Below are 12,986 nucleotides of genomic sequence, written 5' to 3' on the forward strand. Positions count from 1 at the left end.
GAATGGATGAGCTGCAAGGGTCAGTTGCAAAGAGTGATAAGTTAATGACAACTCATTCAGACAGATGCTTTTGTCATCTAACTCCCAAACCTACCTGGGGCCAAACCTGTGGCCCCGGGGGAGAAGCCATCTCCCATGGGAGAGAAGTCAATGGGATGGGAGACCATATTCTCACCATTGAGTCTTTCCAGGAGCTAGGGCTTCAAGGCACAAGGCTCTTGGTTCCTTCTTCTCTCAACCACCCCTATTCACTGTCACTCTCAATCCTTGTGCTGTCATTGTTTCTGCTGCTGCTGCTTTTCCTTCCTCTTCTTCTCTTTCTTCACTTCTTCTTCTTTTCCAGCAGCAACAGCAGCAGCAGCAGCAGCAGCCAGTCTCCATTACTTTCAAAACTGAGGGCAGGTCTCACTGTGTGAAGGAAGCTGAGGAGCTTCTTTCTTTTTCTAGAATCCCTCATCGGGTCAGGCTTCTCAGATTCTGCTGATTTTTCCTCTTCCTTCTCCTCTTCCTCATCAGGCATCAGAGAATATTTAGTTCCTCATGGTTGCATAAAACGATCCTTTGCAAAGTAGTTTTTACAGCCACATTGCTTGTAGGTGGTGTGCAGGACAGTCTTGAGGGTGATCTGCCCAGTGTAATCATGGAAGGACTGCCTCTGCCTCTCTTCTTACTCAGTGATAACGTTGTTGGTGTCAAGGCCTTTCTCAGTGCTTTGGTTGACAACTTTCATGGAGCAGTATACATTTATCCTATCATTTTTCACCTGTCAGCCAATAAGCTTCCCCCTGACATTTTTTTCTCTGACTTCTGCTATCTCAGAGGGCTCATTCATGCAACAGGATGACATGTGAGTTCGAAGGACCAGACCTTGCTTCCAACAGCCTGGGATTTTGATAAAAGTTTCATAGTCTGTCATAATAATAACCTCTGACTGGAAAACAGTGTAGACAGCAGGCAAGTCCTTCACGGTCTTGGGTCTTCCTGAATTAATCCTTAATGTTCTATGGCTCCTCCATTTCTCTTCTGCTAAGGGAACTTCAAGTGTCTCTGTGTCAGCTCTTGGTCTCTGGCCACAGCACTGTGTGAAACACCAAAACCCAGTCCTTATTTGGCACTTCTGTTGGCAATTTGGCAAGACTCAATAAGTGTTTGTTATACAGGAAGATGGACAAAACTTTCTAAATAGAATTTGTAGCATTGCAGTTTGTTATTGTTGTCTGCAACAATTTTCTAAGTAACTAGCTTTATAGAATATGGCATAGTTCATTTTTCTTAGCACTACTGGAAGTAGCTGAGACATTGGACAGGAACTATTGCAGAGTCATATTAAATACATTTAAGTAAAGTAAAACAACATCAATTCATCTGTTCTTTATGAAATTGGCAAGCCCACTTTCTCTGTGGTGCCAAATTTTGGATATATATGTATTTTGTATCTGAAAAGTAGTTACACGCCTAAAGATGTGGGGGATCTTCCTGTTCAGATTTTTGTGATGTTTTGGCTCCCTAAAGTTCTCATGCGACAAATGGAATTGTTCTTCTGGGATCCATCTTGTAACCACTATATACTTGCTGTTCGGCTGCCTGTGTGATGCTAGGATGCGTTTATGACCATCACAAACCCTCACTGATTTTGCTTGAGAAGAAGTGAACTACTTTTCCTTTCTGCGGGAGTCATCACCTTTTCTCTCCACGACTGGAGTCTACTTTCATCTCTCCCCTTTCTTAACTCCTGTCTGAGTTCATTTTTCAAATGACTCCAAGGGAAATCTCATATTTAATAGCTCTCCAAGGACAGAACCAATAGTTCTCAGTACCACTCTCTTATAATAGCCTAAGAACAGAATGAGAAGTGTGGAAGTTTTCTGAAATGGAGCATGGAGGACTGAAGGAATCTCCAATAAGCTAATGCTTGCCTCCTATTTTCTTGATTTTTCAAATGTGGATCTTTTGGTGTATGCATTTCTTTTAAGAGGCATGGTATATATTCTAATATACTGAGGAATTCTGTAGAGCAAATATAGACTCATGCACTTTTTTTGGACAAAGTAGAAACAAAATTGTAAATGTACTATAAGTATATAAATATATATATATTTAATATTTCCTACCTACAATTATATAAAAATCAAGGCAATTGCCTTTCACAATGACACTGGGTGGATGTACATAGTGGTATATTTAAAATAAAAAATGTCAGTTAGATAAACAAAATGGCATAATTATCAAAATGACATCACGTCTGGAAATTAAGAAGTAAAAAAAAAAGTATTATAGTCTAACAAGGAAAAGCTGTGGTGTGATGAGCAATATACTATACTAATGTTAGAATATTGTTTCTAAGAAAAAAAAACCAAGATTCTGAGTATATATTTAACTCTCTGAAATGCAGGTTTGTAATCTAAAAAATAGAATGAATATTTAATGTTAATAATTATTAATATTTAATGAGTATTTACTCTGCCTTTATCACAGAGTAATTGGAAGGATAATTAACATAATGAAAGTGAAAATGCTTTAATCCCACAAAAGTACTACAGATGTAGGCTTTATTTAATATAGTTAATAAAAACACATGCAGACAATATAATCACTGGAAAAAGCCAGAAATCAAGATGTTTCAATTTGTTAGTTGTGGGGAAAAGTATATGCTATATGAGGGTAAAATTCTACATTAAAAGCTTAGCTTTGGGATGCCTGGGTGGCTCAGTTGGTTGAGCAGCTGCCTTCAGCTCAGGTCATGGTTCCAGCGTCCTGGGATCGAGTCCCATATCGGGCTCCTTGCTTGGCAGGGAGCCTGCTTCTCTCTCTGCCTCTGCCTGCCATTCTGTCTGCCTGTGCATGCTCTCTCTTCCTCTCTCTCTCTGACAAATAAATAAAATCTTAAAAAAAAAAAAAATAAAAGCTTAGCTTTTTGTGTTTATTTAACAAAATATTGCAATAGTGTTTTTTTCTAGAAGAATATCTGAAATTCAATTATGACCCAACAAACAGCTGCAGAAGATGCTTTTATATGGTTAAAAAGTTAAAAGTACAACAGAACATTATTAGAAAAAAATCAAATGGTAACAGAAAGCTAATAATGAGCAGTTCCCATCCTACTCAAGATTTTTTTCAATTATAAATGTATGTTCTTTATTTCAGGGAAGTTCTCTTGATTTTTTCTTTAATACTCTTTTCCTTGGAATTTTCTTTATTCTTTATAAAACAATAATTACTTGAATATTAAATTTTCTATATAGTATCTTTAAGTTTCTTAATTTTTGCCCATAGTTTTCTTTGTTCTTTCTCTTTCTCTCTCTCTCTCCTCTTCTCTCTCTGCACATTCTATTTCCTTGATATTGTCTTTCAAATTTTCTACTTTAATTTTTTCAGCAATTATATTTTATGAAATAAAGAGCTATTTCTTGTTTTCTGATATTTTTCATTTCCAAAGTGTTGTGGGCAGATTTCTAAGATGTTCTCCAAAATTCTGGGCTTCTCATGTACACACCTTAAATGATTAACTCCTCTTGGGTGTGGGAATTTGGGCATTTCAGAGGAAACTAAGAGTATGATGGTATATTGTTTTCTTGACCATATTACTTTACATGAAAGAAAGCATTTTGCACAAGTAATTAAGTTATTGATCAGTACACTTTGACTTAATTAAAAGGAAGATTGTAGTAGGTAGGCTTGAGGTAATCAGTTTGAGTCCGTAAAAGGGAGCACATTGGTCAGTGATAAAAGTCAGAGATCTGTATTCCTGCTGGTTTAGTAGCATTCAGGTTAAAAATGGGTTATGGGGAGGGGTGCCTGGGTGGCTCAGTGGATTAAGCCTCTGCCTTCCGCTCAGGTCAAGATCTCCGGGTTCTGGGATAGTGCCCTGAATAGGGCTCCCTGCTCAGCAGGGAGCCCGCACCCCCCCACCAACCGCCCCACCCCCACCAGCTGCTCTGCCTACTTGTGATCTCTCTCTGTCAAATAAATAAACAAAATCTTAAAAAAAAAAAAGGATTATGGGGACCATCTGAGAAGGAACTGTTGGGTGCTCTTTAGGAAATGAGAAAGAGCTAGCTTCTCTCTTTTGCTGATCTATGGCTAGCAAAAAAATCAGGGATCTCACTCAGTCCTATAATCACAAGGAAGTGAATTCTCCACCAGCCAGTTGGCTTGCAAGAGGAGTCTGAACTTCAAATAAGACCCCAGACCTGGCCAACTCCTGACCACACCCTTGCAAGACCTTGAGCAGAGCTACTGTAAGGTAATAAATTTGTGTTGTTTTAAGCCACAGGTTCGTGGTAATTTACCCCACAGCAACAGAAAAGTAATACACACAGCAACTTGTTCTTGTTTTGTGGATGGATTTTCTTTCTCACCCACCTTCCCTCCATTAGTTCATTTGTTCTTTTATTATTTTAGGCTCTTTTTGAGTTAAAAGCTCTCATCAAATAGTGGTTATTTTTAGTCTTCTTTATGTTTAAATGTGAGACATTAGGAAGGGAATCAGGCACCTGCCTTGTGACAAACAAGATTTCCATTTAGGTAGATACAACCAGAGATGTGGAGATGTTTTCTCTATTCCTATAGAATTTCTCTGCAGAGAAATGTATGAAACTCTGGCTAAGTGTGTAGGTCTGCCTGGCTATCAGAATTCCCCCTGTGAGATGGGCAAAGAAGTCTGAATGTTGACAAACTTAGAATCTATCAGTTAAGTTCTATTTTCAGTCCTGAGCCAATTTCTATTATGACCATAAGCACTTTACATATTTGAGGAAATGCTTCAGATTCATCTTGCCTAGAGGGTAAATGTTTGGTTGCCAGTGTGTATCTGTGTGTGACCACTTTAAGTACTGACCTGAAACAAATCTCTTTTGCCATGTGAGGCTTCAAAGCTGCCATCCGTTGTGCATTTGGCTGACCGCCGAGACCTCCTCACGTCTGAGCCATAAATCAGTTCTATTCAACTTTGTATTCCCTTATACACACACTGTCGATGATAGGGTTGAAAAAAATGATCCATTTTTTAAAATGGAAATTAACAGAAAACGTACTACTAAATGCAGTTTACTGTGCTGTGGAACTTTACTATGATTATTTTTATGCACGTAGAGGTTTACATTGCAAAAGCATTTGAATTGAGGGAGGAGAGAAAAACTGATTTTTTTGTTTTATTTTATTTCTTTTTTTTTTTTTTTTTTTTTTTTTTTAGATTTTATTCATCTATTTGAGAGAGAGAGAGGAGTAGGGGAGAGGGAGAAGCAGCCTCCCCACTGAGCAAGGAGCCTAATGTGGCTTGATCCCTGCATCCTGGAATCAGGACCGGAGCCCAAGGAAGACACTTAATTGACTGAGACACCCAAGCACCCCCTGATTTTTTAAATACGGTTTGGAATATGTATTTGATAAATATGAATTATTCTATACATTTGTGGTTTTGAGGGTAGCTACAAAAATAATAATGACTGTGGTGTCTGGGTGGCTCAGTGGGTTAAGCCTTTACCTTTGGCTCGGGTCATGGTCTCAGGGTCCTGGGATCGAGCCCCACATCGGACTCTCTACTTGCCGGGGAGCCTGCTTCCCCCTTTCTCTCTGCCTGCCTCTCTGCCTACTTGTGATCTCTCTCTGTCAAATAAATAAATAAAATCTTAAAAAAAAATAATGACTGATATCTGAGGGATTCAGTTGTCACAACTCCTCTCCCCTTCAGCTGTTGTCTGGCTAAAGGCAGTTGAGTATTTAACTGAGGGCCCCTTCACCAAGGGTGACCAAAGTTTGTTGCCAACTATTTTCAGTCCTTCCATTGTTTACCACTCCCTTCTACTCAAATGGCAGTTTTCTTTTCTCTCTCTCTCTCTCTCTCTCTCTCTCTCTCTTTTTAAGGTTTTATTTATTTATTTGACAGACAGAGATCACAAGAAGGCAGAGGGGCAGGCAGAGAGAGAGGAGGAAGCTGGCTCCCCACTGAGCAGAGAGCCCGATGCAGGCTCAATCCCAGGACCCTGAGATCATGACCTGTGCCAAAGGCAGAGGCTTTAACCCACTGAGCCACCCAGGCACCCCAAATGGCACTTTTCTTGATGAAACAGAAGTGAGGCTGCTAAGGCTGCTCTGTTTATGTATAGTCTCTCATTGAGTCACATAAAAATCTCCACATACACAGCTGATTAATCAGCCCCCAGGTAAGGATTTACTTAACTGTTAAGGAAATGTTAGCTACTGTCTCTGCCTTCTAGTTGAGGTAGAGGAAGAATAAAAAAAAAAAAAAATTAAAGGCATAAAAGTGCTCTAATAACTTAGAAAAAAATCTATGGCTCTACATGAAGAAATCATAAAATAAATTCTTAGGAACTGTTAAGGAAGATGCAAATATCAGAGGTGTGAAAAACTCTTCGTGCCCCAGCCCCAAGTCCTAATGAAATCTACAGGGATGCAGGCATATGTATATAAGCATTTAGAGATTAAGCTATCACTATAGTGATATAAGTGAATTGGTAGATTTGTATAAATGAATAATAAGATTTTAAAGTAGAAAGATTACATGAAAAAGGGTGAGATTTGAGCAGAGATTAATAATGTGCAATGAGTTACAAATATAGTGTGTATTATTGTTATATTCCTTGTGTGTGAAGATAAGATCTATATCTTCATAACAGCAAACAAAGAGGATTTGGGTTTATATTCAGGAATTCTATAAGATAAAGAAAAACTGACAATAATTGTTTCTAAATTAACATGTAACTCAGTCTTATTTCCAAAGAGCTTTTAGACCTTGAGGAACTATTGATCTAAAATACATTTGAATTGCTCACTTATTTCAACTATGTTTCTGGATTTTTGAAAATATGATATAATGTTCACATTACTATTGTTTTTTTGGAGTGAGGGAGAAAGTAGTTATTATTATTAATATTAGTAATAACAAAAGTTGTGATTGCAGAAGACAAGATCAGAAAGGTTAGCAAAAGTAAGAATCATAAAAAAAGTAAGAATCACATTTTATTTATTCATTTGGCTTATTAAAAAATAAGATATATAATATAAACCTGTAATTACAGGTTAAAATATACATGTAATAAGGACCCAGTAAATATAAAAAAAGAAAAGATATACAAAAATATACTAAATGTCCAAACCAGACTAAGTACTAGAAAAAACAGATTAGGTGGTAACTGATGTATAAATTCTATAACATATTACTTAAGTGTCGCCCTTTCCTCAGAAAGCGAGTTCTAAGCTTTTTATCCTGCTTATAGGTGATTTTGTATTTTTCTCTTTGAAATTTGCTCAGGGATATTTTGTTGGGTTATTTTGAGCATATATTATAAATAACTGGATAGAATAATACCATCTTTTTTTTTCATGTGCTGATAACCAATTACTAAACACCATGCAAAACAGAAGACCTAGTAATAAATTGGTTAGTGAAAAGATGAAAAATCTATTCTGTGAGGTAAACTATTTACCTAGGTTGAGTGAATGATCCCTTCCATGCAGCTTTAAGTATGTTTATTCTTTTCCAGTACCCTGAAAAGCAATATTCAAGCGCCCCACACAAAAACAAATTAAATTCATAGGGGATGACACTATCTTTCAGAACTTCATCATTTTATTTGTCACATTAAGACTCCTCAAATACTTAGGCAACTTTGTCAGTGACTTGGCCAACCTTAAATTAATGATGGCAATAGATTATTTCGTGTTTTGCCTTCATCTTCTTTCTTTTTCTCTAACCCCTTACTAAAACTGATTCGCTAAAAGGCTGGGCACCTCAAACAGATTTACAGCTGACACTAAAAATATTTAAATCCTTTATGGGGTCAAATGTTCTTACATCTAACTTTTTGCTTTTCCCTCAATTTATAAATGCCTTCATCATACAGAACATAGAGAACACAGAACTAGACTATATGGAATCATGGAAGATGAATGTTTAATAAAATTCCTTTTACATGGACATTTTCTTTTGTGGATAATAGTTCTTTTTTGAAAAAATCTATACCTCTTGAAAAAAAAGTTTAAATAATTGCTTGTTTATCAACCATTAAGGATGTGGAATTCAAGTAACATGAATAGCTTTTAAAGCCCTAGTCTCAGGAAATCAAGGATTCTATATCTGTGTATCTCCCATTAAGGAGCTACACATCGGCAACCTTTTTTTTTTTTTTTTTTTTTCATAGAAAAAAACTGTTGCATTAATGACCTGGTATTGTAATGTATATGAATTGTGACTTGTTAGAAATTAATTTGCACACATATTGCTAGTTAACTAGCCTTTAGTTTTATCTTAAAATATTTACTATATTTGAAGCTAATAGAACTGTTTACTTAATATAGTGAGTGTTTTATAAAATATCCTAGAATTCAGACTTTTTAAAAAATCAGCCTTGGCAAAAATTCCATTATTCTGAATTAACGAGTTTTTAAATTGATCTTTTTCATTTACTAATTATAAAACATATATTGGACTCTTTGAATTCATCAGATCCTGTTGAATATATGCTGAGTGGATCTCAGTACTTTCCCTCAGACGAATTCTTGTCTGGTTTGGGAGAAACAGGTAGATAAACGATGTGAAAATTTCAGGGCAAATCCAGTGGTGCACATAGGCTGGAAGTTCAGGAATGTATCTACAGAGGAAGCACCTTCTTTGTAGAAATTTAAGGACTGACTGATTTTCTGGGTATGCAGTGGTTAGAAGGGCATTGCATTCAAAGAAGTCATGTGCAAAGAATCAGGGAATCAAAATAGAAATCTGAAGAAACTCGCATAGAATGATAAAAATCAGTGATAAAGTGATACAGAAATAATACTGCTTAATGCCTAGTTAACCTAGAATGTAAGGTTTGAGTAGATGGATTTGAGACCAGAGTTTGGTAGGATTCATGATGAAGGTTTCTAAAGGTAGCCTTTCCAACAGACCAAAAGGATATCAAAACTTCAGGTGAGTTTGAAATGTTTTATAATTTAAATGAAAATTAATAATAATAATAATAATAATAGCCACAGAAAGGAACTAGAATGTTTCAGGTATATAATGTATCAGTCCAGGAAGTGAGAAACTAACCAGTCTATTTTTAAAGCCAAAACAGTTAATGGAAGTGAAATGACTTACACTGGGGTGCACAAACCCTTTCAAGTCTATATTTTTGTATCCTTTGGTTCCTAGTAGTGCAATTGCTGGATTAGAGAGTAGTTCTATTTTTTAACTTTTGGGAGACTATTCTGTTTTAACTTTTGGGGAGACTCCTTACTGTTTTCCAAAGTGACTGCACCAGTTTGCATTCACACCAATAAGGCAAAAGGGTCCCCCTTTCTCTGCATTTTCGCCACCATCTGTCATTTCCTGAGTTGTTAATTTTAGCCATTCTTACAGGTGTGAGGTGGTATCTCATTGTGATTTTCATTTGTATTTCCTGATAATGATTAATGTTGAGCAACTTTTCATGTGTCTGTTAGTCATCTGGATGTTTTTGGAAAAACATGTTTATTCATGTCTCTGCCCATTTCTTATCTGGATGATTTGTTTTTTTGTGTTTGTGTTTGATAAGCTTTTTATAGATTTTGGATACTAACCCTTTATCAGATATGTCATTTGCAAATACCTTCTCCCGTTCTGCTAGTTGTCTTTTGATTTTGTCAACTGTTTGCTTTGCTGTGCAGAAGCTTTCTATCTTGTTCAAGTCCTAATAGTTCATTTTTTATTTTGTTTCCCCTACCTCAGGAAACATATCTAAAATATATATAAAATACAAAAAAAATATTGCTATAGTTGATGTCAAAATGGTTGCCACCTGTGTTCTCCTCTAGGATTTTGATGGCTTCCTATGTTGTATTTAGGTCTTTCACCAATTTTGAATTAATTTTTGTGTATGGTGTAAGAAAGTGGTCCAGTTTCATTTTTCTGCATGTTGCCGTCTTCTTTTCCCAACATCATTTGGGTTTTTTTTTTTCTTTTTAAGATTTTATTTTTTTGACAGAGAGAGAGAGACCACAAGTAGGCAAAGTGGCAGGCAGAAGAAGAGGGAGAATCAGGCTTTCCACTGAGCAACGAGCCTGATGCAGGGCTCGATCCCAGGACCCTGGGATCATGACCTGAGCTGAAGGCAGTCGCTTAATCAAGTGAGCCACCCAGGCACCCTGAGTTTTCGCAACATCATTTGTTGAAGAGACTGTCCTTTTTCCATCCATGAGGATTCAGAGCTTCAGTGGACCATGAGTGGTCCCCCTGAATAACTCACTGTACTGTCTTGCCAGTTCCTACACTGGCCTAACTGGCCATAATTCAAAAAGGAAAGGCTCATATTGATTCTGTTCTTCTGGAGCTCTGTGATAGCATTTAATAACACCACAATGGGACGTCTTCCACATACAGGATTATGGTATTTCTTTAAGTAATTGCTAAAAGATACAGGATCTGGTTGTTCTGTCATACTCACATCCATTTTCTCTAGATGTCCAATGGATCTATAAATCTCTCCTGGGTTCATCATAGTAACTGTAATAGAAACTTAGACCCCAATGGCCAAAACCAGAAGAAACCACAAAGAGATTACTAGGATCCCCTAGATATTTACTGAAGAGTTTTTTTGAATTCCTGTTCTTTTGACTTAGTCAGAGCTCCATCCAGTACAAGAATAATGTAAACTCATCCTTATGGCTTTCCATGGCTTTAGCTGTATAAGGCAAAAGCATTTCAATACTGTGCTCATCTTTATTTCTCTGCAGAGACATGTGTTCAAACACTCTTGTCTTCCGTAATTCTTCATAAATCTTTTGGTCAATATAAAGGACATATAGAGGTGTCTGAAGGCCCAAGGATGAAAATTCTCTGGGTAACAGATGGACTCACTTGTTTGTAAGCATGAGCAGCACAAGACCCACAGTATGGCTATCCTGAGTGGGGTGCAATAATGGCTTTAGCAGGTCTTTTATAGTCTGTACTTGTGAGAGCCAACCTTCTAGCTGTGATCCCAAAGCTGTGAAGCTCCTAGCATGTGAGCTCCTAGGAAGCTCCTAGCTTCCCAGCAGACCACTTAGTTGGACATCTTGGTGCCTGTGTCACCTATGGTGCCCAAGGATGAATGTATATCCCTCACTTCCAATCTGAAGATGTCTTTAGGTCTAAAATAATTCTCTTGTAGGCAGTACATTGATGGGTCTTATTTTTTTAATCCATTCTGATACTTTATGTCATTTAGTCCATTTACATTCAGAGTGATTATTGATAGATATGAATTAAGGACCATTGTGTTACCTGTAAAGTTGGTGTTTCTGGTGATGTTCCCTGTTCCTTCCTAGTCTTTGTTGCTTTTGATCTTTCTTTCCCACTCAAAGAGTCCCTTTAATATTTCTTACAGGGCTTGCTTTTGTTTGACTGGAAAAAAACTATCTTTCCCTCTGTTCTGAATGAGAGCCTTGCTGGATAAAGTATTCTTGGCTGCATATTTTTCCCACTCAGTACATTGAATATTTCCTGCCACTGTCTTCCGGCCTGTCAAATTTTTATAGACAGATCTGCTGTGATCATGATATGTCTTCCTTGTAGGTTAAGGACTCCTTTTCCTGCTGCTTTCAGAATTCTTTCCTTGTCTGTGTATTTTGTGGATTTGTCTATGAAATATCTTGGTGACCGCCAGCTTTTGTTGAATTTAATGAGAGTTCTCTGGACTTTTCGGGTTTCAATGTCTGTTTCCATTCCTGGATTAGGGTAGTTTTCTGCTATAATTTCCTCAAATATACCTTCTGCTCCTTTTTCTTTCTCGTCTTCTTCTGGGATTTCTGATACAAATGTTACTACATTTTAAAAGGAGTCACTGAATCCCCTAAGTCTACATTTGTGACCCAATACTTCCTCTTTTTTTTTTTAGTTTCATTATTTTCCGTAATTTTATCTTCTATACCACTGATTCATTCCTCTGGTTCATCCATTCTTGTTGTTATTACATCCAATTTGGTTTTACCATTCAATTATAGCATTATTTTCAGCCTGACTAGTTTTTAGTACTTTTATCTCTGTAATAAGGGGTTCTCTAGCGTCTCCTATGCTTTTCTTAAGCTCAGCTAGTATCCTTATGAATATTGTTTTAAATCCTGGTTCAGACACCTTTCTTGTATCTGTATTGATTAAATATCTGGCTATTATTTCTTCCTGTTCTGTTTTTGGGGTGAATTCCTCTGTCTTGTCATTTTATCTGAGTCACTGTTTTTTGTTAGGAAAGCCTGTTGCATTTCTGCTCCTGAATAATAACTATACTAGGAAGAGGTCCAAAAAATATAAAAAGAAAAGAAGCAAAATCCTATTTCCCCTCGAGGTGGACCTTTGATTGTAGCACTTTATGATCAGTAGACTTGGTACATGGGAGGGTTTGTGCTGGTCTTCTGGGGATGAGGCCTGCTGCACAGATTCTCAGGCTGACTTGCCCTAATAGAGATGAACCTGCAGGGTGCAGCAGAGTGGGACTTGGTGTAGTGGCTACAGCCTCCACCGGGTGGTGCTGTTTTGCTCACTGAGATTGGTCAGTGATGATGGTGGTTGGGGGAATGGCATCAGCCAGCTAGCTCTCTTGTCTCTGGATGGAGAGCTTGTACTGCCACTCTTCAGGAAGCCTTCACAGAAGAACAGCCCTTGTTGTGTTCCTGGCTTCTACTAGATCTCTGCCTTCACCCTACCTGCATCTGAGCTGTTCATCTGCCAGGTGGCACAGTATTCCTGTGTGGCTGTGTTTTAAAACTCTAATTTTAGAGATCCCACAGTGAAGACCCATGCTGATCTTCTGGGGGAGGGCCTTGCTGTACTTTTGCCATTTGTCAGTTTGTCCTGGAAACTGGTTGCACAACCATGCAGTGGTTTGGATTCCATGGTAAAGTATAGCCAAAACCTGGCACCAAGCAAGGTTTGCTGCTCTCAGTCAGTGTTTCTGTTCCTATGCTAGTGAATGGGGCAGCTCAGTAGCACCTGCTGGGTTCCTATAGCATTTTCTTAATTTCAGTGTGAAGTGCATCAC

General features: G+C 37.5%; 2 pseudogenes; both read right to left on the minus strand.

Moving 5' to 3' along the window:
- Window positions 1-244: 244 nt before the first annotated feature.
- Window positions 245-9,303, minus strand: LOC101686077 (annotated as a pseudogene).
- Window positions 9,304-10,184: 881 nt separating this feature from the next.
- LOC101685783 lies at window positions 10,185-10,860 on the minus strand (annotated as a pseudogene).
- Between the last annotated feature and the right edge of the window lie 2,126 nt (window positions 10,861-12,986).

This window comes from Mustela putorius, unplaced genomic scaffold (genome assembly GCF_011764305.1).
Source record: "Mustela putorius furo isolate JIRA1106 unplaced genomic scaffold, ASM1176430v1.1 tig00003863_pilon_pilon_pilon, whole genome shotgun sequence".
NCBI lineage: Eukaryota > Metazoa > Chordata > Mammalia > Carnivora > Mustelidae > Mustela > Mustela putorius.